Source organism: Nelumbo nucifera, chromosome 5 (genome assembly GCF_055504915.1).
Source record: "Nelumbo nucifera cultivar China Antique chromosome 5, China Antique-T2T, whole genome shotgun sequence".
Lineage (NCBI taxonomy): Eukaryota > Viridiplantae > Streptophyta > Magnoliopsida > Proteales > Nelumbonaceae > Nelumbo > Nelumbo nucifera.
In genome coordinates this window covers 32,590,615-32,613,799 of record NC_142653.1, presented here as the reverse complement: position 1 = coordinate 32,613,799, position 23,185 = coordinate 32,590,615, and the positions used below count along the sequence as shown (strand labels likewise).

The window sequence follows — 23,185 nt, the reverse complement described above, 5'->3', positions numbered from 1 at the left end:
CATTATTGGACATTTTCATGCCTTTTTTATAGTATTCCAACAAACAGGATCTACTTGCAACTATGTCAAAGAGTTTAGGGTAGGTGACTGCAATTATCAACTTTCAGGGGGGTTTTAGCAATTTACCTTTTTTGATAACCATTTTACTGTTTTTCAATTTTGGGTTATTTTTTCTAAAATCCTAACTCTCACATATTTCTATCAACTTTCTTTCACCAAAATTCCTCTTGAAAATACCTTGGTTCATCAATTTGTGTTTTAGAATGATTTTTTACATCATTTTGATATTTTTTGTTGTGAGCCCTAGAATTACAAATTGGTAATTTAAGGCTGTATTTGGTATGCTTTCCATTTATTTGATAAATGGCACCATGTCATTGCAAATTCAGCATTTGTCCCATTATAGTGATTCATACATATAAATATTGATAAAAGTTGGTCTTGATTTATGTGCATGTCAACTATTGGAGAAAGCTTAATTTTAACACTTTCCCCCGGTTATATTAAGTGCCTAATTGTGAATAAATCCCAAAAAAATATTTATCAACCACTTTTTCTTGGTTTTAAAAACAAACCAAGAACAAACGTTTATTAACGGAAGCCATGCCAAACATATACTTTATCCGTTTAGTAATTTTAGTTTCACATCACTCTTGTTAGAAGGTTCACAATCACAATTTTTAGCAGCAAAACACTGATATGCGCTTACATCAGGAACTCCTGAAAAAGCGTCTGTATCAGTTGTGACTCTAAGTCACAACCTTCATGAGTCATGACTCATTCATAAAAAGCCAAAGCAAATGAGTCATTCATTTCAACTGTTATCAAACAGTCCCTAGTTGTGTCGTACTCTTCTTGAGACGTTCATTCATTCATTATCAATGCCCATGCGATTTAAGCTTCATGGATTAGTTTCAGATTCATTGGTTCTCTGCATGATTCTGGCACTATTCCTGGATCTCTTGGTGAGTTGTATCTCCCCTGATTCTTAGTGACTTCTGCACTGTCTTTTTTTTTTTTTTTTTCTTTTTACCTTCTTTTAATATAAAAACCTTCAGCGTTCTAAGCTCGTTGGGTTTTCTCAAGAACTTCTTTTTCGGGTTTCTCCTTAGAAACGTTTTTTCACTCTTTAGATAAAAAATTAAGGTTGTTCATGCGAGGTTTCTTAGAGTTTAATTGTAAAAATATTCAATCTAACAATATTTTCCTAATTGTATGCTGAAAAAGAAAAAAGAAATGGCAGAAGAGGTGTTTTGCTTTTTAGGATCTTCAATTGTAGTTGCTGCAGTTTTTTGGGAAAATTATTAATTCTACCATTTTGAGATGATGGTGTTATAGCCATGCTTTACTTTTGTTATTTCCAGCTTGTGTTTTTTCTTGCTTTGAAAGTCTCGGGATCATGGTAGTGAGCTAATCTGGTTTATGAATTATGGTCATCGAATTTCATGCCACAGTAATGGATTTCTGGAGCTTTTCGATGAATCATGATCATCGAAATTTCTCCTAGTGGTTTAATAATGCAGCCTCCACTATGTCCTAAATCTGAAAAGCCGGAACTAAAGTTCTTGAATAAAATGATGCACAGGTGTAGTGCCTGTTGTGGTCTGTCAACGAGAGAAATCTACTCCATAGGTCATAGGAAAGTGATTTCAGCCATTCGTTAAGTGTTCTCTGTATCTGAATGCTAATAATGAATTGTTGGCAGGAGGATGCCTAAAACTTGGAATATCTTGTCTATGTCTATCCAGAATCAATCTATCAATGTTTATGAACAACCTGAAGTGCTACGAACCAAGGAAACATTATTGCATTCACACATGAGAATGCACTAGACTCAATGTTGTTTTTGCCTACATTCATAAGTGAACCTCTGAAATTTCACTTCTGAATTCAACAAAAGCAATCCTAGTGCAAATGCTAGTTTTTTGCCACTGAATTAGGTTTCTCTATACTTTCCTAATTTGACCACAGTCAGTTGTTAGATTAGGGGAAGGTGAAGGAGGAGGAGGAGAAGAAGAAGAAGAGAAAGGGTTTGTTCAAATGTGGTGTCTTAGTTACTGTTCACACCCCTGAAACATAATATTTGTAATACGAGAACAGATTACAATAGAGCCCTTATTTGGATCTTTCCCAACTTGCCTAAATTACTATCAAACTTTGGCTTGTGATCTCCCTTGGTGAGATAATTAGCAAGTTGGTCTTTTGATCTCACGAAGGGTAGCCAAATCTTTGCACTGGCTACCTTCTCTTTGATGAAATGTTCGTCTACTTCAATATGCTTTGTGTGGTCATGTTGCACAAGGTTATGAACAATGTCTATAGTTGCTTGCTCGTCACAATAGAGTCTCATTGAATTATCTGCTTGAATTCCCATCTTTGTTAGTAAGGACTTTGACCAAAGCAACTCAGACACACCATGAGTCATTGCCCTGTATTTTGCCGTTGCACTAGAACAAGCAACAATTGATTGTTTCTTGCTTCTCTATGAAACCACATTGCTTCCCACTAAAGTACAATAGCTAGAGGTAGATCTCCTATCATCAACAGATCTTGCCTAGTCAACATTTGTATAAGCCTTAACCTTTGGATGTCCATTATCAGTGTACAACATCCCTTTGCTAGGGCATCCCTTTAAAAATACAAGATTCCGTTGATAGCTTGCATGTGAGAAGTCCTTGGCTCATGTATATATTGGCTTACCATGCCAGCTACATAGGATATGTCAAGTCTAGTCAAGTAGAGGTACAAGAGCCGACCAACCAATCTTTGATAGACCCCTTTGTCTGGGAGAACATCTCCATCAATGGCAGTCAACTTATGCTTAGGATCAATTGGGGTCTCATTAGGCTTGCACCCCAATTTCCCAACCTCGTGGAGTAAGTCCAGAACATATTTTCACTGAGAAATGAAAATCCCTTTCTTTGATCTTGAAACTTCACTACCAAGAAAATATTTGAGATTACCAAGATCCTTAATTTCAAATTCAAAAGCAATGAAGGATTTCAACTAAACGATTCCGGAAATGTCATCCCCATTAACAACAATATCATCAACATAGTCACACATCCATTTACTCTTCTTATAAATAGAGCTTGATTAACCTAAGGTTGTGAAAAACCTATCTTCAAAACAACGCTTTTAAATTTGCAAACTAGGATCTAGGAGACTGTTTGAATCCATACAGAACCTTCTTTAAACGACAAACTTTCCCTTCACTATTAGGGAAGTTCACCCCTAGAGGCAATTCCATATAAACTTCTTCTTGTGGGTCTCCATTAAGGAAGGCATTCTTCACATCCATTTGATATAGAGGCAAAGAGTAGTGGGTGGTTAGAGACATAATTACTGGATAGAATTCATTTTAGCAATAAGAGCAAATATCTCCTGATAGACTAGGCCATAAGTTTGAGTATATACCTTGGTCACCAAACGAGCCTTATATCTCTCAATTGAACCATCAACCTTGTGTTTAACGACACCCACTTGCACCCAATAGGAATATTGTCCTTGGGAAGGGAAACAATCTCCCAAGTTTGGTTCTCTTTGAGAGCTTCCATTTCTTGGTTCATAGCCTCTTTCCATTGAGATCACTGCATTGCCTTTGCAACATTATGAGGAATGGGAACAAAAGAAATAGTAGAAATATAGGCACAATAGGAGGGTGAGAGAGCACCATAGGAAACATTGTTAGTAATGGGGTAATTGGTGGTGCATTTCCATTTTCCTTTATGGATGGCAATAGGGGATATCAAGATTAAAATTTAAGACATTGGGTTCAATAATGGAGGAGTTAGGTTCAAGATTACCTAAATTCGGGAGTTTAAATTGTGGTGGACACTCAACATCAAGAGTTGCCCTTTGACTGCGCTTGATAAAAAAATTGTTGCCAAGATTGAGGCCGATACGCAGGAAGAGGAGGAGGAAAAGGAATATTGCCACTACATGTAGGAGAAGTAGATGAATAGTAGAGACTAAGACAGGAATAGGAAAGCAAAAGGGAGTCTGATCTTCACTAATACTCACCCCTGAAGAGAAGGACGAGATGGTTGGATGAAAGACAAAGATTCAAGGAGGAAATGACATCCTTAGATACATATCTGTTATGTTTGTTCCTTGAATTCTTTGTTGCGACCCACTTCATGACCCTGCTTTGAATTAAATTGAGAAAAGCCCGAAGGCAAAATTTCATAGTGGTTTGGGGTGGAAGCGTAGTATGGACCCGATCCACATTCAGCTTATGGGTCTGACCCGAATACAAAGAGTTATGTATTTGGGTTTTTTCTCTTATATACTAGTCTCTAGATTGAGAGATAAGTCAAATGTTTTGGGTGTATTTGGAGTCTAGGGTTTTTCCTGTGAGTGAGGTTGTGTGTGCACAACTCTGTACTCTTCACCATTGTTGATTTCATAATGGATTTCTGCTCCTCCTTCACTCGTGGACATAGTCTATAAGCCGAATCACGTAAATCTGTGTTCTCTCTCTTTCTCTCTACTTCTCTTTCTCTCTATTTTTCTTTTGTTTTTGGTTGCCATTTGAATCTGTGTTTCTAGGTTTTGCACAACAATATCTTCTTCTATAATGGGGATTGAAGCATTTATATCCCTTACAATAAGAGAATAATTAAGGAAGATACACTTGATGGACTTAAGATCAAACTTATGTCTAGAAGGACTCATATCATGGACAAAGCAGGTATAGCCAAAAGACCTTGAGGGGTAAATTAAGCATTGGTTCATTAGAGAAAAGTAGTTAGCGAGGAGATTGGAGATTGGGTGTTCTTGATGGAAGCCGATTGATAAGATGCACTGTTGTCACAACATCTTCTCCCCAAAAGTGAGTATGAATATGCTTTTGGAACAATAGTCCTTGCACCATAAATGTTTTTCAAAAGCCGATTCATAAGCTTTGATGAATAGTTTCCTTCTCTTCAAGGAACACCCATATATGTTTTTCAATGTTCTCCTTAGCTCTTTTATCAAACTGTGTCTCCACCATATTCAGAAAATTTTGAACAATTTTAGGTATTTCATCTTTATTCTTCATCAAATACAACCGCGTGTATTGAGAATAGTCATAAATGAAAAGAAGGAAATACTTGTATCCACCCATGCAAGGAGTGGTATATAGGCTCTAGACATCAATATGAATCAAATAAAAGGCAACTTCTATTACTTGCAAAATATGTGGTTCTACATTGCTTTGACAAATGATAGACTTCACACTAAAAATTTAAGTTTGACACGAGGAATTAGATGCGAAGGAATCTCAAAGAGTCATAAACTTTCAAGATAGAGATCGGAGATGGAAACTAAAAAGAGAGTTAGACGAAGTCATTTTGAGAGAAGAAATTTCTTGGAGACAGAAGTCTAGATGTAGGTGGCTCAAGAAAGGAGATGGGAACACTAAATTTTTTCATGAACTAGCCAATGGAAGGAGAAGGAAAAACCTAGTGTCCAAACTGGAAGTGGATGGACTAGTCCTTGATTCCCAAGAGAGGATAGCCAATTGTTTTGTTGACCATTTCAAATCCATATTAAGGAAGCCCCTAGGTCCTAGTGTGGAGTTGGAAGGTGTGACATGGCAGAGGCTTCCAGAAGAGAGTAGAAGCTGGCTAGAAAGGAATTTTGAAGAGGAACAAATAAGAAAAACTGTCTTCTCCATAAACAGATATAAAGCACCAGGGCCGGACGGTTTCACAATGGCTTTCTTTCAAGATTGTTGGGACATAATCAAGGAAGACTTGATTGAGGTCTTCAAGGAATTCGAGAATAATTCAGTGATTAGTCGTGGAGTTAATGCTACTTTTTTAGCCTTAATTCCCAAGAAGAAAGAGGCCAAGCATCCAAAGGACTTTCGACCTATTAGTTTGGTGACTAGTGTATACAAGATTGTGGCTAAGGTCTTATCTTTGAGGATTAAAAAGGTGCTTCATTGTCTTATCAGCCAAGCCCAAGGAGCTTTTGTTCAGGGTTGACAAATAGTAGATCAGATCCTAATAGCAAATGAATGTGTGGAGGAGATGAGGAGATCGGGTCGTAAAGGTTATGTTTGTAAACTAGATCTTGAAAAGGTTTATGACCTAGTGGATTGGGGATTTTTATTACTCGTGCTAAGGAAGTGTGGGTTTGGGGATAGATGGTGCAAATGGATAAACGATTGCCTTTCCTCTTGCCATTACTCCATCCTAGTCAATGGGGTAGTTAATGGTTTCTTCCCAGCTAGCAGGGGTTTGAGACAAGGTGACCCCATGTCACCTTTCCTATTCACTGTAGTTGTTGATGCTTTTAGTAGACTTCTCTCAGAAGCGGATAGGGCCGGATCCTTAGAGGGTGGAGAATAGGTAGAGATAGAGTTTTAGTAACCCATCTTCAATTTGCAGACGGCATAATAATCTTTTGTGAAGGTTGTGATTTGATGGAGGTAAGAAATCTGAAGGATTTGATAATTCACTTTGAGAGGGCCTCAAATTTGAAGATAAATTTTCAGAAAAGTAGTGTTGTGGGAATAAATTTGAGTAGAGAGGAGATGGAGTTTATAGCAGCCTCGTTAGATTGCACTTCGTCTCAGTGGCCTCTATCCTACCTAGGACTTCCCTTAGGCGCAAATCCAAAGGAAAGTAGGTTCTGGAACCCGATGGTGGAAAAGTTCGAAAAAAGATTGACAACTTGGAAGAGAAACTATATTTCCATAGGGGGTAGAGTTACTTTGATTAAAGCAACTCTAGCCAACTTGCCTTTATACTTCCTGTCAGTCTTTAGAATTCCTAAAAGGGAGGCAAAGAGGTTGGAAAAACTAATGAGGGACTTCTTATGGGAACCTGGGGAAGAGAAAAAAGATCACTTGATTAGGTGGGAGGTGGTGAGTAGAAGCAAAAATGAAGGAGGCCTAGGCTTAGGGAATGTGGTGAGTAAGAATGAAGCTCTTTTAGGTAAGTGGCTTTGGAGGTGGCCCTTGGAGAGGGAGAGGTTGTGGCGTGAAGTAGTGAAGAGTATCCATGGCTGTTCTGAATCAGGTTGGGACGCGGAGGTATCCCGAAGGGCTTCGCTCACAACACCTTGGAAGGCTATTTATGGCATTCTCCCAAAGTTCCTCAGATTTGTAAGATATGATGCTTGTTCTGGAAACTCCATTCTTTTTTGGGAAGATATTTGGGTGAGCACTCAACCCCTAAAAGACCGCTTTCCTTCTCTCTATTCCATCTCCCTCTTTAAAAAGAAACCAATTTCATGACTTCTTTCCCCCCCGGTTCGCCCTTTGGATTTAAATTGGAATTTTGGGTTTCGAAGAGGGTTAAGGGATGAAGAACTTCTTTGTGTTTCAGAGCTCTTGTTGCTTCTAGACTCAGTGTGCCTGGACCTCCCTAACCTGGACAAAAGGGTTTGGTCTCTAACCTTGGTTGGCTCCTTCACTTGTGCTTCTTTCTTTAAAGTCCTCTGCTCCAATCCCTCCTCTCAGGTGTTCCCTGTTAAAGAGGTCTGGTCAAGGCCAATTCCTCCTAAAATAGCAATGTTTTGTTGGGTAGCCTACTTGGGTAAGATCAATACGGTGGAAAACTTGCAAAAGAAGAAACCTTACTTGTGTTTGTCCCCAAATTGGTGCTTCTTGTGTAAAGTGAAGGGTGAGGACTGTAACCATTTACTGATATCGTGCTCTTTTGCTGCCAATATTTGGAACTGGGTTGTTGCACTATTTGGGTGCAGGTGGAAATTGCCCTCCGAAGTAAAGCTACTGTTCATTCCGGCTGCCTTTGGGAGATTGACAAAAGAGGGAAGCTAATGTGGAAATGTATCAGAGCCGCTACCTTGTGGACTTTATGGGAGGAGAGAAATGCTAGAATATTTCAAGAAAAGGAAAGAAGTCTTGCTGAAATTAAGGAATGCATAATGACAAGGACAGTCTTGTGGCTAAAATCTTCACACTTGTTGGCAGATTACTCGTTTGATGACTTAAGGAGAAACTGGGCAGCAGTGGCTTCTACAGTCTCCACAAAGAACAAATCACAAGCTGAATGGGAATCCCCACCGGATGGAGTGGTAAAACTGAATTTTGATGGTAGCGGCCAAGGTAACCCAGGGCCATCTGGAATAGGAGGGATTCTGAGAGACAAAGATAGCAACATGTTGTCTTTATTTTCAGGACCAGTGGGTGTTGGTGATTCTGTAAGGGCAGAGATACTAGCAGCGGTACAAGGTATACAGATGGCCAGTCAACTTGGAGTGAATAATTTGATAGTAGAAGGGGATTCCAAGGTAGTAGTGGGCCGGTTGACAAGTCCAGAGACAGCTTGTTGGGGCTACAGGGATCTGTTAAAGAAAGTTAAATGGCTGACAAGGAATATGTCAGTCAGGTTTCAGTGGGTCTGCAGATCAGCAAATACAATGGCTGATTCTTTGGCCAAGCAAGGGGTGTCAAGGGGAGATCTGTTTTGGGCCACTTTGTAACTGTGTTTCAGGCTTGTGTTTGTTTAGTGTTTATGACTCAGTCCTAGGGGGAGGTAACACCTCGTGCCTCTTCCTAGGCTGAATGTACTACTATTTTTTGAATGAATAAAACTACTTTCATTTATAAAAAAAAAAAATTAAGTTTGACACAGAATTAAACAACTTTGGAAACAAAAGTTTCATGGAACCAAAAGACATATAGTCAAGACGACAATGCCACAACTCTAAAAGACTCAAATTTTCATTAAGATAGGACTCGGTTTGACACAACAACCCTTGTTCAAATGTGTGATAAAAAAGATAGACTCCATCATCCTCATGTCCACTTCTAATCATCATCCTTGTGCTCAGGTCTTAGAAGAGACAATGAGTAGGAAAGAGGTCACATAACAATTATGAGATTTTGTAAGAGAACTAACACAATAATTGGGGTACATGAAGGATAGAATCTAGGGTAAGGTTGTTGGTAATCTTGACTTCATTTAGACATGAAATTGGAGTTTGAGATCCATTATCCACCATAATGTTACCCTTCCCTAGAGCTAATGTATATGAGGTGAAGGATGAAGACATACTAGTCATGCAGGCACTAGCCTCGGAATCTATAATCCAAGAGTTATTAGAGGAGGGACAAGCAAGTATAGTACCTGTCTTAGCAAAGGCACTATAATGATTTTCAGAACCAGTAGATTTAGATGTCCCATTCTTTTTTAGGTGTAACAAGAGACTCCGGATTTTATCCATCCCATTAGAGGAGTCCATAGGAGAAGGTAAAGTAGAAATAGGTTGAACATCATTGCCAATAGTGGCCAAAGGGCATTATCTTTCCTCTCTATCTTGAACTTTAGTTTCAAATGAGGATTTAGTTTCCAACATTTGTCCTTGGTATGCCTAGGCCTTTTGTAGTACTTACATACCACATCTTTAAGCTTCTCGTTGACATTGCGCTTGCTAGTGCTCTGCTTGGGTTTAGATGGCATAAAGGTTGAGTGCTCAATCACTGGAGGCTGCATCATAGTAGCTCTCCTACTCTCTTCCCCCTGTATTAGGGAGTAGACGACTGAAAGAGAGACAATGTCTGCACTAAGAATGTGTTGCCTTGTGAAGTCAAACTCAAGATTCAAGCTATCTAGGAAATTAATGACTCTATTCTCCTCAATATACCTGTGGTATTTTTTACCATCTTTAGGGTCCTTCCATTCTAAGTCTTTCAGCTGATCTATTTCTTCCTATAGTGACTATAAACAAGAAAAAATAAATACATGGCCACTGATTTGTCCCCTTGACACATTCTACAAACTTCTCTTTGAAGCTGATAAACTCTAGCTGTATTCTTAGTCTGGGAATAGGTGGCAATAATTCTATCCCAAATATCTTTAGCAGTTAATAGGAACATAGTTATGGGCAATGTGATGTCGCATTGAGCAGGCCAATCATGATATTATCAACGAGTTTTTTTAAGGCTTCAACTTCACTTCTTTTCCTATAATGAATTCTAGCTTACCTCTAAGTTTGATTGATTGGAACCACTTCAATAAGTTTGTCCCATCAAGTTTCATTGTGGTTATCATACTATTGGAGGTGTCTACAGTTCCAGGAAGCACACTGTAAGTAACTAGCACATCCTTGGACTGCTCCGTACCTCTCGACAGCCAAAAGAAAACACCCCAACAGCAAACCAACACCCAACAGACCCAAAAAAGGAGGTCAAGAACGGTTGGAAACCAAAAAGTGGGCAAAACTTTGCTCGCGACAAAATAGAGGGAGAGAAAACACTCCCAAAAATTTTCTAAGGTTTAGAAAAACACAAGTCCTCTTTCCATCTATCTAGAAACTTAAAACAAGCCAAAGAGAGAAAGCTTCATGCAGTTAACTTCTTCAAGATTACAGAGGAAGGGTCACCATTGAATCTAGAATTTTAGCTGATTATTGCTTGGAAAAATCACAACAATTCATAGAAGCTTCAATCGATTACAAGAGTCATACCAAAATGTCTCTAAAATCAGGGTGCATCAACCTATCAGATTCAAGAGTTGCTGCCACCACCTGTATGGACTGTTGATGTCATCCGATGATGATCTGATGTCAGCAGGTTTACCCTAGAGTTTGGGTCAGCAGCAAAAGTCTTCCCATGACCAAGAGTTGCTCTGATACCAAATTATTATATTAGGGGAAGAAGAGAAAGAAGAGAAGGGTTTGTTTGAATGTGGTGTGTTTGTTATTGTTCACATCTATGATACTATAGTATTTGTAATATGAGAACAAATTACAATAGAGCCCTTATTTGGGTGCCTAAATACAAAAGAAGACAAAGACTAAAATGCCCTTACATTACAATAGATTCTCAACACAATCAAATTTCATATATAGTTGCCCTCAGATCACGCATTGGACCCTATTACGGTAATGTTGGGGAGATAGATGTCTTTCATTTCAAGGAATTTGTTACAAAACAAAATAGGGTCCAATGCAGGATATAGATAATAAGAACTAGGGTTGGGCTGTGATGAGAAGATAACTATGTTGTAAGCCTTCTGAAGCCATATGCAAGGTTCATTAAGGTATCTATTATCCAGTTAAAGTAGGGAAAGGGGCTATTCTGTGGTTTTTGGGAGATTGTTGGCATAGAGGAATATCTGGTGCCAAATCGAAGGGAGGAATTGGTTTCTGGTTGTTATACTAGTGTGCAAGATGGTTTAACAATGCTCCCAAGGTTCAGGAGAAAATGCATGAATGGAAAGTGGTTGTGGTCAGTGGACTGCCAACTAGATTTGGTGAGGTTAGATCTTTGATTGGAGGAAGATGAAGGAGCTAGCATTCTTGTGGGACTTCCACTGAGCTTTTTGTTTTGGTGCATTGTTAGTTTTTTGGAATTTGTGTTTGTGGAATGGTGGTGCATCCACAAGATGTGTTGGATATCTTTGCTTATTTGGTTGTGTTAGCCCCATCCCATAAGATATGTTTGATATCTTTGCTTCTCATCTGACAAAAACCATTACCTTATGTTGGTACCAACTATCTTGTGTCTTGGGAGGGGTGGACTGGATATGGTCCTAACGTTTGGCATTTTTTTTTTGCACAAAGTGTCCACTCTCAGACTCGAATTTGTGTTATCAAACTTGACAGCCTGAGATTTTAGGGTTATCATCTGACAGTTGATTCCAAAAACGAAGAGTAGAAATTGACGTGGCAGGGTCCTAAAGCAGCAATTCTTTGAAGCATTTGGAATGAAGTGATAGAATCTCTGATGACAAAAGTAGGATGTCACCCTTAGTACCCTAAAGCAACAAAGAGTGGCAATTAATGTGGTAGTGCCCTAAAGCAGCAATCCTTTGAAGCATTTGGAATGAAGTGATAGAACCTCAGAGGACAAAAGTATGATGTCACCCTTAGTGAGACCATAACAATAAGGATTACATACTGGGTAATGACAAGAAAGTAAAGGAATCTTGATGGATTCTATACTTGGTGGTTGGGCAACAGTGGCAAACTATGCTACTCTAGAAGACAGTGGAATTAAAGTGGAAGAGACTGGAAACAGGTAAAATGAAACTCAACTTTGATTGGTCTGGAATTGATGGAGCAATAAAAAATCAGAATGGGGAACTAATACTGAGCTATAGGTGTCTGGTAGGAGAAGGCAATTCTTTGGGGGTTGAAGCATTAACACTGCTACAAGGGCTCAAGTTGAGCCTTGCATCTGCTTGGGAAGAACTAATAATTGAAGGGAACTGCAGAGTTGTCATTGGATGGGTTTGGTCAGGAGAAGCTTTTAGGATCTTAAGGAAGTTGATAAGGGAAGTCAAAATGCTGTATCCAATATCATTCAATTGGATGCCTAGGTCTGCAGACAGTTTAACAGGTAACCTTGTTAGGAATGAAGAGATTCGAGGGAAATTAAATTTGGGGACAACTCATCTAGGGAGGGATTTATGAAGGTAGGCAGAAGCTTGCAAATGTTTTCTTTCATTTTGGTAAGCGTTGGCCTATTTGTATTTTTAACCTTTTATACTCAGGTTTGGGATTAAAGGTCATTTCACTCCTTTATTTAAATCTTTACTCTTGCTGATAAAAAATGGTGCTGCATTCAAGGTGTGAGCTCCGGAAAGCTCATGGCTGGCCCAATAGAGTCACCACCCATTTTTGTTTAAGTGGAAATGGGTCCTCTTTGCAGGTTAAACAATTCAGATTTTCAGACAAGTAGGGACTCAACTCTTTCACCGGCCTACAAACAGAAATTCAAGGGTTTCTTTGGATAAGGAGAGGGAAGGAGTTAGGCACCCTTCTCCTTAGTTGCAAACACAACCCAATTTGAGGTCTATCTAAGCTTCTAAAAGGAAACTAAATTCACTTAGCTAACAAACAAAACTAGAGCACAAGAAAGGGCTGAAGGACTACAAAGTTCATGGAAAATGATTTCTTAAAAATGTCAACTATGGCTTAACGGGGATGTTTTTGGTGAGTGGGTACTGAATTCTCCAAACCCCTTAGGCCCTTACCTCTCTCCCTTGAGCACCATAGCTGACAAGGCTAAATGAATCCTTCCATGAACCTTAAATTCCTTCAATATTACAACTACAATAAGCAAGCAAATAACTTAGAAATCAAAGTAAATTACTAAAAATCAAGCTAAAACATTGACAAGATGAATCGAGAGGCCTATGTCTCAAGCGTAACCTTGACAAACAATTTTCAGCAGCTAAGACGGACTCTGAAATGCACATTTTGGGTGATTTTTGTTGGTGTTTCGATTCCAAATGTTCTAAGATGCTAGGAAATGGATATTTCAGAGCATTTTAGACTTGGTTATGTGTTAGGAACGAGATTAGGAGATTTGGAGTGATTTGGACGCCTTTCAAAACCCTAGGACCACCATTTACATGGGGTTTGGATCTATTTTCACTCAAGGCCGAGTTTCTTTGAATCGTGGGGTGCTTTGTTCATTTTTTCTCCTTTTTCCCCTTCAACAAGGTATTTATTAGAGGATAAAAAGCAGACAAGGTCTGCAACTTCTTCTCCATCCATCCAAGGCTTCATAGGGCTCTCTCCATGTGTGAAATCTAAAAGATTTTGCTTGTAGAAGCTTCCTATCATCAATTTTTGGTGGTTCCCCATGAAAGATTGAAGAGATTTTGGGGTTTCTGGCCCCAATGAGGTGTTTTTCGTATCTGACCTTGAAAGGTTTGAATTAGGCATGTTAATGGCAAGAAACGTAAACTAGAGTTGGCCATAATGGTCTTTATGTCACTTCCTAGGTCCAAGAAGGGTTACTTTGGGGTTTTGGGTTTATTTGGCCTATTAGGAGCATCCTGATTGGTCCAAATGGTCAGAGGGGCTTAATTGAAGGGCTAACATCAGCCACCACCTCCTTAAAACCCTAGATCAAGGCCAACTAAGGGTGATCTAATCTGGTTCACTAACACAAAATCTTTTCAATTTAACGGTCAAATGGAGGAGTTAGTCTGTGAAATTTGACGTACTACGGTTTTTTGGGTCTCTGAATATGGTGGTGAGGTCCGATGGAAATCTATGGCTTGTTGTGCTCTAATCAATGAGATTTGCTGAAATAGAATCCTAGCTTGATGGTGGATCAAATGAGAGAATCTTGAGATGAAATTTGGTGGATAGGCATTATTAAATGCCCTAAATTTGATGGAAAAGATGGATATTTGATCAGAGGTGTGGGTTGAAAGATTTAGTTCAGATTAAAGTTGCATCTTACGGTTCATCAACCAATGAGAAGGCTTGAAACAAAATCTTGCTAGTTTTGGAAGGAAATGGGGGAATTTAAGGCTGAAATTGAATGGGTGGGTTGTTTTTTTGTGTTTTGGAATTACTAAGAGGGGTTTGGTCATCAGGATTGTAACTCTTGGTGCGGTTTAATCTTAAATGTTGAATTGGAATATTTGTCAATGGGATGGTCAATCAAAGAAATTTTGAGTTGAAATTTAGTGTGTGAGAGTAAATTAAGGTATTGAATAATGTGAGGAGTTTAGATATGGTGCAAGACACGTAGATCTTAGTTGTTTCAATCTTGTCCAATTTAGGGCCGTTGAAATGAGATCTTATCGGTTTCTATGGTTGATTGCTGGGATTTTGGGATGAGATTTGGTGGTTGACATATCTCAATGATTTTAGAATGTTGGGAGCAAGTACAAAGACATAGGGTGAAGGAGCCAATAAAAATTTGGGTGCTGAGAGACAAGGTACTTTTCCCCTTTTGGATGATGGGGTTGGATAAATTCTTAATGGTGGATAAACTAGTAAATTGAAAAGATTATGGCCAATAATTGTATTTTGTGTATAGAATATGGTGAAAATGCAAATCCTCTCTTCCTTTGATTTGGATCTACGCCATTCTTTTTCTTTGATTTTATTTGAGGATCTGGTTGGTTATTCCATACAATCTCACCAATTGTCTTTTGGTTTTGGATATGGATACTTTTAAATGGAAGGGAGTGGTTTTCTGGTTCATGGCTCCTTTATCCATATCTTGAATTGACTTAAAAATAGAAAATCATTTTATGCTTTTGAGAACAAGGAAAGCTTAAAGTAGTGGTGACACGCAATACCAAAGCATCCTAGTCTTTAAAGGCTAATTTGGTTTGTACTTGAGATGCCATGCTTAGAGGATATTGCTTGGTGTAAGGGTAAAATCTTAGAATAAGCATGAGAACCTGAGTTTGAGTATGAGAGTGGCCACTTTGTGACAAAAAGCTAAAGCTTTGGTCCATATCCAATTTATCCCTTCCAAAACCCTAGATAGTTGGGACTAACATTGGGTAATGGCCTTTTTACTTGGGTGCCATAATGGTATGGACTAGCCTTTTTCTGCTACAAGTTTAAATAGATTGTTCTTGTTCTTTTCTCTAAAGAGATTTCATATAAGGTGCATAGTTTTCAAGGCGCTGAATCGAGGCTAGGCGACAAAGGAGTGCCTTGTTGCCTAGTTGCCTAGGCAGTCACCTAGGCATTGTTTTTTTTTTTATTTATTTTTTAAATAAAAACCATGAATCTAGGGTAATTCCTTAGGTTCCATAGCAAGCAACAACCATCTTTCACCATTAATTGTCTATAGTTTTCATAAAAAAAATGTATTAACTTCATTTAAAATATAGAAAATCAACATACTCATGAAAAATGGAAGAAAGAAAAAGAAATTTCAGAAAATAGAGTAGCTAAGCTTCTATTTTTGTCCTAGGAAAAAGAAGAAAAATGAAACTTTAAGTTTTTCCATGCTTATTAGTTTGGGTTTTGAAGTCTTTGAAGGGTCATGACAATATACATCTGGTTTGAACCATAACAAATAAGAAAAATAGTAAAAATAAATTAATAGTTTAACTCAAACTGAATAATTTAGTTTAATAATGTCTGTTTTATTTCTTATAATCTCAGAAATTTAAGAATATTAAAGTATCCAAGAGCACTGTATAAAAAATATTTTGGTGATTAAGTAAGGTGACCCTCCATGAGTGCCTTGTCACCCAAGTGTCACTCTACATGTTAAGGTACCTTGGTATTACTTAATTGTCATAGTTGGGTAGTATGTCCTAGAGGTAGTCTTTATTTTATATGATATTGGGTTGTTCTTGTATCATTTGGTGTAGCAATAGCAAACATGCTTTCACTAGTTTATTCGGTTTTTCATTTGAACAACATGTTTGTGTTTTATTGGATGGTCGGTTGTAAGAAATTTTGTGACTATGTGAGCTCAGTAAAACCAAATAACCCAAGAATGTACTCACTGGGTGATTTGGTATATCCTTTGCTTTATAGTATTGTCTGGGTTTTTTAGAGGCCACAAGAAAGTTATATAATTATGTGAACTCATCACTCTACATGTTAGCTACCTTCGTATTTCTTGATATTCCTAGTAAGGTAGTGGATTCTAGTCTCTATTTTATCATCTGATAAAGGGTAGTTTGTGTATCACTTGGGGTAGAAAAAACAAGCATGCACTCATTGGGTAATTTTGTCTTTCATTTTATTAATAGAATATGGATATCTATATTTTATTGGAGGGTTCCAAAAAAGTGTTGTGGCGCAAATTTGATTATTAACATGTTCGTGACTTATTGGAGGGTCACAAGAAAGTGTTATGAGCACGTGAACTCATCAAAATCAAGTCATCCATGTGTGCACTCACTAGGTGATTTGGTTTTTCTTTCGATTATAGTATGTTACTATTTTATTGGAAGGTCGCAAGAAAGTATGGTGACTGTGTGAGCACATCACCACACATGTTAGGCTACCTTGACATTTCTTGATTGTTATAGTAGGATAGTAGACCTTAGAGGTAGTCTCTTTTTTCATATGTTAGTGGGTTATTTTTGTATCATTTAGATTCATTGGGTGATTTGACTTTTCATTTGATTGTTAACATATCTATGTTTTATTGTAGGGTTGCAAGAAAGTGTTGTGACCATGTGAATTCATTGAAGCCAAATCACTTAGGCATGCACTCATTCAATGATTTGGTTTTTCATTTGATTGATAGCATGCTTGTATTTCATTGGAGGATCGCATGAAAGTTTATGGTCGTGTGAATTCATTGTTCAACATGTTAGGCCACCTTGGTATTTCTAAATTGTCATAGTAAGGTAGTAGACCTTAGAGGCAATCTCCATTTTTTCATATGTTAGCAGGTTGTTAGTGTGTCATTTGGGGTAGAAAGAGAAGGATGCACTCACGGGATAATTTGTTCTTTCGTTTGATTAATAGTGTGCGGTGTGCCCGTGTTTTATTAGAGGGTCGCAAGTAAGTGTTATGACCATGTGAACCTATTGAAACCAAATCTCCTAGGCAAGCATTCATTGGGTGGTGTGACATTTCATTTGGTTGATAGCATGTTGTGTTTTATTAGAGGGTCAAAAGAAAGTGTTGCGACCATGTGAAATCATTGCTCCACATGTTAATCTATCTTTGTATTTCTTGATTGTCAAAGTAAGGTTGTGAACTCTAGAGGCATAGTTTTTAAGGTGTTGAGGTGAGGCCTAGGTGATGTTTTTTTTTTTTTTTTTTCTGAATAAAAACTACGAATCCCAGGGTAATTCCTTAGGTTCCATAGAAAGCAATAACCATCTTTTGCTATTAATTGTCTATAATCTTCATAAAAATGTATAGGCTTCATTTGAAATATAGAAAATCAACATATTCATGAAAAAATGGAAGAACGAAAAGAAATTTCATACAGTAGAGGAGCTGAGCCTCTATTTTTGTCCTAGGGAAAGAAGAAAAGAAAAGAATGTGAAAGAAGAAGAAGATGATAATGATTGATGAAAATAATCAATATTTGTTGATTGGATAAAATTTTGAGTTCTTCCATGCTTATCAGTTCATGTTCTGAAGTCTTTGAGTGTTAAAGGCAGTATACATGTTGATTGAACCCTAACAAGTGAGAAAAATAATAAAAAAAGAAACTAGTACTTTAACTTAAACTGAATGGTTTAGTTTAGTATATGTCTATGTTATTATTATAGACCAAAAAAGTTAAGAATATAAGGATATCCAAGAGCACTGTAAAAAAATGTCTTGGCGATTTAGCAAGGCAACCTTCCATGAGCGCTTTATCGCCTAGGCTTCACCTTGACAACTATAATAATGAATGTAGTATCTTCCTAATGAAAATGGCTGATGTTCTATGAAGTGATTGCAAATCTGGGTGTCATCATATTAAGATAAGGAGTCTGCTTTATCAGCTATGTACTTTTTATTACAAAGTGTACAAGATTTCCAAGCAACCCACTTAGAAGGCCAGCTGAGGCTGCTTAACCCTCTCATGTTTTAGCTGTTTTGTATTGTTGAAATAGTTCTGAAGACCTAAAATTTGCTAAATTTGGGTTTAAGAGAGCTGGTTGATTTATTCTATGCAGGAAATTAATTGCTAAAGGTTGGGGAAATGTTCAAAGGTGGACAACTGGGTTTTCTAGGGACTGCATTTGGTATATGATAGAAGCTGAAGAATTCTGGGCTGTAAAAAAACTTAATGATGATAATTAAGCAAAAAAAAAAAAAAGAAAATAGGAATGCAATAGGAAGATGGAAGAGAGCAGGAGATGCAGAAATTAGGATGGCAATGAAGAAAGAAAATAAGAGAAATATAAGATAGAATGGACAGAAGGCATGAGAATCAATAAGTAGAGGTAATAGAAAAGTAGATTAACAGAAAAGAAATCAATAGAAAGAGAAGAAATACATACCTGGAGAAACTTCCAACAGAAATAATGTAGAAACAAATTTTGTTAGATCCAATCTCGTTGAGGGGATCAATTACAAAGATATACATGTGCTAGGGTGGGATACCTAGCCCTTTTGGATCTTGACTAATGGATCTGCTTAACAACTTGCACCTTTTATTAGGAATGTATTAAACTGGATTTGCAAGACCTTAACCAATTGCTACTTAAACTATTTCTATGGTTCGAAATAAATTTATTTCATCTAAACAGACTCAAAAGGCATCTTATGTGATAGGAGAATACCACATAGGCTGAAAGGAAAATTTTATAAAACTGTTACAAGGCCAACAATATTGTATGGAGCAGTGTTGGGCAGTCAAGAAACAACATGTGCATAAAATTAGTGGCAGAAATTTGAATGTTGAGGGATGAGTGGGAAGTATAAAGGATAGCATTGGAAATGAATGTGTTTGAAGGAGCCTAGGCGTGTGCATTGTATACCATCTATAACACCAAGAAGAAGTGTTCTACTAATCTGCTACAAGTTGAAGGTTCTAAAAGAGCCAAGGGAAGATGAAAAAGACATGGGTTGAAGTACTAAGACATGATTTATGGGCCCATGATTTAGCAATGGATATGGTCCCTAACAAAATGGAATGGCAGAACACAATTCATGTAGCCAACTCCTTATAGTTGGGACAAGGATTAGATGATGATGATGACGACGATGACAACGACGATGATAATGATGATGACCTAAATAGAAAACTAACACCAAAGAGACAAAAGAAGCCCAAACTAACAATTAAGTCATTCTTATCAGTGGCTGCTCCAATGGATCACCTCAAAGTCTCTCCTAAGATCCTTTTCTGAATTTTCTGGCTTTGGAACTATGACATTGATTTCAGATTTGAATCAGTCCTCTAAATCTGATATTAATTTCTGATCACAGCAACAAAAAAAGGAAGAAAGAAAGAGAGAAACAGAAGAAGAGAAGATTCGATGGTTCCCTCTCTCCCCTCACTAATCTTTTCTTAATTTGATCTAATCAAGATTAATTACACGTCTTCCCTTAAGTGGGCGGCCAGCTCAGCAATAACTTAAAGGAAATTAAAAAGAAGTTAACAGGCCCATAAAGAAAAGACCCATTAACACATAAAACATAAAGAGAACACCACTTAACAGAAAACAAGCACCAAGGCCCATTTGGCCCAGTCTCTCTACAATTTCCTTGCCTGAAAATTCTTCTATTTCTCTTTTAGGACAAGATTTTAGATAAGGATCAACTTTATCATACAATTAAGTTGCTGCTGCATCCATGTAGCATTTTGGCATGCATTCTTGTTCCAGTATCTATGTTCAGGTCTCTAGTTAGTTGTGCTTGTCAAAGTTCTTATTCTGTACTGTATTTTAATTTTTGAATTCACATGGAGAGACAGCCATATCAAAATTGTTTTAATAATCATATGAGGATTAAATTTGTCTTTTTTTTTGAGGGGGGGGGGTCCTAATGCCAAGAAAATCCAGTTATGAACTTAGATGTTGAGAGTAACTGTTCCTTAATCTCCCTGGGAATGTATTTAAAGTGAAATGTATCTATTGAGCAGCAGCACCAAGTCTAGCAGGCCTGTCAGCTAGCATATTCTTCTCTTTGTGAATATGACAAAACTCAACAACCAATGGTAGTAAGAGCATCTTCCACTATAGCATATCATCTGTAGTGGCTTTAGTGGGACTATGTGACCATTCCAATATCTATGAGCATGGGAGATTCACATTCAAATGTTGGATTACCTTCACTGACCAAGGAACCAAATTCTGTATACCATCTTGCATTAACTCTACTTTATAACCATGTTTCTAGAATTTCCATATCTGTGATTAAAAAAGAGGTGGTTTTCTCCTACCCAACCTCTCTTCATTTGATTTCAATTACAAAAGGTGGTTTTCTTCTAGTTGAAAAAATCGCATATTGCAGTTAGGACATTTGATCTTAACATCCAACTCAAGAAATAGAAATGTAGTTCTGCTTTGCTCAATCAACCATTCAATCTTCCTTATCCATGTCAAGACCTTATTTGGTACAAAACCTGGGGAATGCCAAGTTTGTTGAGACATCTTGTGATTTCCTTCCACAACTCGTTAGTTATTAAGATTGTAGTTATCATCATTAAAAAAGTAGTTAGCTGGATTTTTCTTAGAAGCTTTTGTCAAATCATGGACGGTGGTGATCCTCAGAAATTGGGAATGATTAACATAGAATGTTGAAAAATAACTCATCAATTCCCAAAATTTCTCAACTAGAAACTTTTTGCTGAATTGATGGTTGACTGTTTCATCTTCATGGTTGTACCTTGATACCAGGTGAGTCCTGTAAGTCTTCATGTTCATATCAGAAGGTAATTTTCCTTCCAATGTCTTCCACATGAAGTTGAAGATTTTCAGTGGCAGCTTTTATCTTAATGTTGATCTCTACCACCACCACTGACCGGCTGACCCACCCAAAAAAATGAAGAAAAAATTGCTGGACAGAGATGGTGAACGTATAGCTTCTTACTTCATACTGTACATATAATATGCATTTTTTACAATTTACAGACACCTACTTGAATAAGATATGCAAGTTTTTCCAATAGTGTAATTGTCATAACTGATAACAGTGGATAACTATTTAGCATCACAATGGCAGTTGTTACAGATGCTTTGAATTTGGTTATATGCTATGCGGTATCCTGGTAGGCACCTACTAATTGATGGTACTTATAAATGACATTATTGCATTTGTAACCATTATACATGGGACATGGGCCTTAAAGGTTTTCAGAGTGTTTGACGTCTGTGATATGACAGATTTTCCAACAAATGTCAAAAACTAGATTGTAAATATTGTGTCTTTATTGGATTCTTAATTGTTTAAAACTGCATCAAATAATTATATGATCTGTTGTGCAGCCCTTTACTTTTATGCTCATTTTATTACTTAATAATTTACAGAATGTTCCATCTTGTTATCCTATGTTTATAAGTTAGGATTACATGGAAAATAAGAGGTTATGGGTAGACCTATTCACGGGCCGGGCTTCAGGTTCAATTTTACACTGCCTCGGGCTGGGGTTTCAGTCTGGGTCCATTAGAATTTTGGCAAAAGCCAAGCCCGATCCCAGCCCATGAACAGGTCTGGTTATGGGTTCAAGTCTTGTCACTTGTTTTGCGTATCAAAAATAGTTGGGATTACATGGTGATGTAATTGTTATCCTATGTTGCATTGACTTTCTGTAATTTGTATGCAGTTCCACTAGTTGAGCTTCACATCATGCTTCGTGTGTGCCTTCAACTAATGAGTGCCTCTGTAAGCACCATGGAGCTGGTATTGGGTATTGTATACATGTAGCCTACCCTTTCCTGTATCTCTGGACTTTGTACTTGAGGCAGCCATTTAGGACAATTGGCAGACCATTTCTGTGAATTTCAGCCATCCTGTTCCATTCCACTGAAATAGGACCAATGTCAATGTATTCATGTATTCATTTGCACTGTAAGATTTGAAACTGTGTCCTTCCAAGTTCCAGACATATGCAGCATATACTTGTTTTATCTTGGGTCACTTCCTCTCAGAAGGATAAGATGGTCTATATGTGTGTGTGTAATTATGTATGTATTTATGTATGTATTAGGAAAAAAAAAAAGATAAGGATCTCAGGCTAACAAGCATGAGGATGTAGGCTTGCTTCTAAGAGTGGCCACTTTGTGGAAAAAAAAAACCAAAGTTTAGGCCCATATCCAGTCTACCACACCCAAGACCCCAGATAGCAGGGACCATCATGGTTAAAGGCCTTTTAGCGTTCAATGCATAGTTATAGCTGTAATCTCAGGAATCTGATGCACAAATAGTCTCAGGAATCGGATGCTTTATTATCAGAATTGATTCAACTCAACAGGGAAAATCTACAGTTAGCACAAGAAATTAGAAATCCGCTTCCCTAGATTTCAGAACAGTTAACACAGGAAGTTAGATTTGCCTACTATTTTGTCTTCACCTGATTACTTTCTTTTGTTCTTGAAAATCTTCCAGGAAAATGGTTATCGTTGCATAGGGTGTTGATCCCCCCAACCAAAAAATTGAGTCCTATTTCATAAATACAAGTTCGACAAATTTATTTCCTTACAGTTTCAAGCTGTTCGTCCCTTTTTCATCCTTTCTTCCTCTTCAATGTTGGCTAGGAATGCCAGGAGAGGGAGCACTGACTTTGGGTACAATTATCATGACTCACGATCCATGTATAGTGGGGAAACAGTCAATATATCAATATGGGTAGCAGTATGCTAGATTCTTATAAATGCAGCTGATGGTCACAGAAACTCAGAAGAGAACGGTTAACACTGCTACATATGTAGCTGGACTTCTTTCATTGAATCTCTTTCTAGTCTCTGCAGCTTCTGTGTATTGCTAGTCGCTAGTTGCCACTCATTGTCGTCCTGCCTGAGAAAGCCAGACAGACAGTAATTGATGCAAAGATGCTGAAATATTACTCAAATGTGACAATGGAGTTAATGCCAATAAAGTT

The 23,185-nt window shown here is 37.6% G+C and overlaps 1 long non-coding RNA gene across 1 annotated transcript; it reads left to right on the top strand.

The window, feature by feature from the left end:
• Nucleotides 1–645: 645 nt before the first annotated feature.
• Nucleotides 646–22,252, top strand: LOC104599960 (uncharacterized). Its single transcript, XR_735594.3, has 3 exons — nucleotides 646–965; nucleotides 20,985–21,163; nucleotides 21,911–22,252. It is a non-coding gene; the product is annotated as an uncharacterized LOC104599960 (long non-coding RNA).
• The last annotated feature ends 933 nt before the right edge of the window (nucleotides 22,253–23,185 follow it).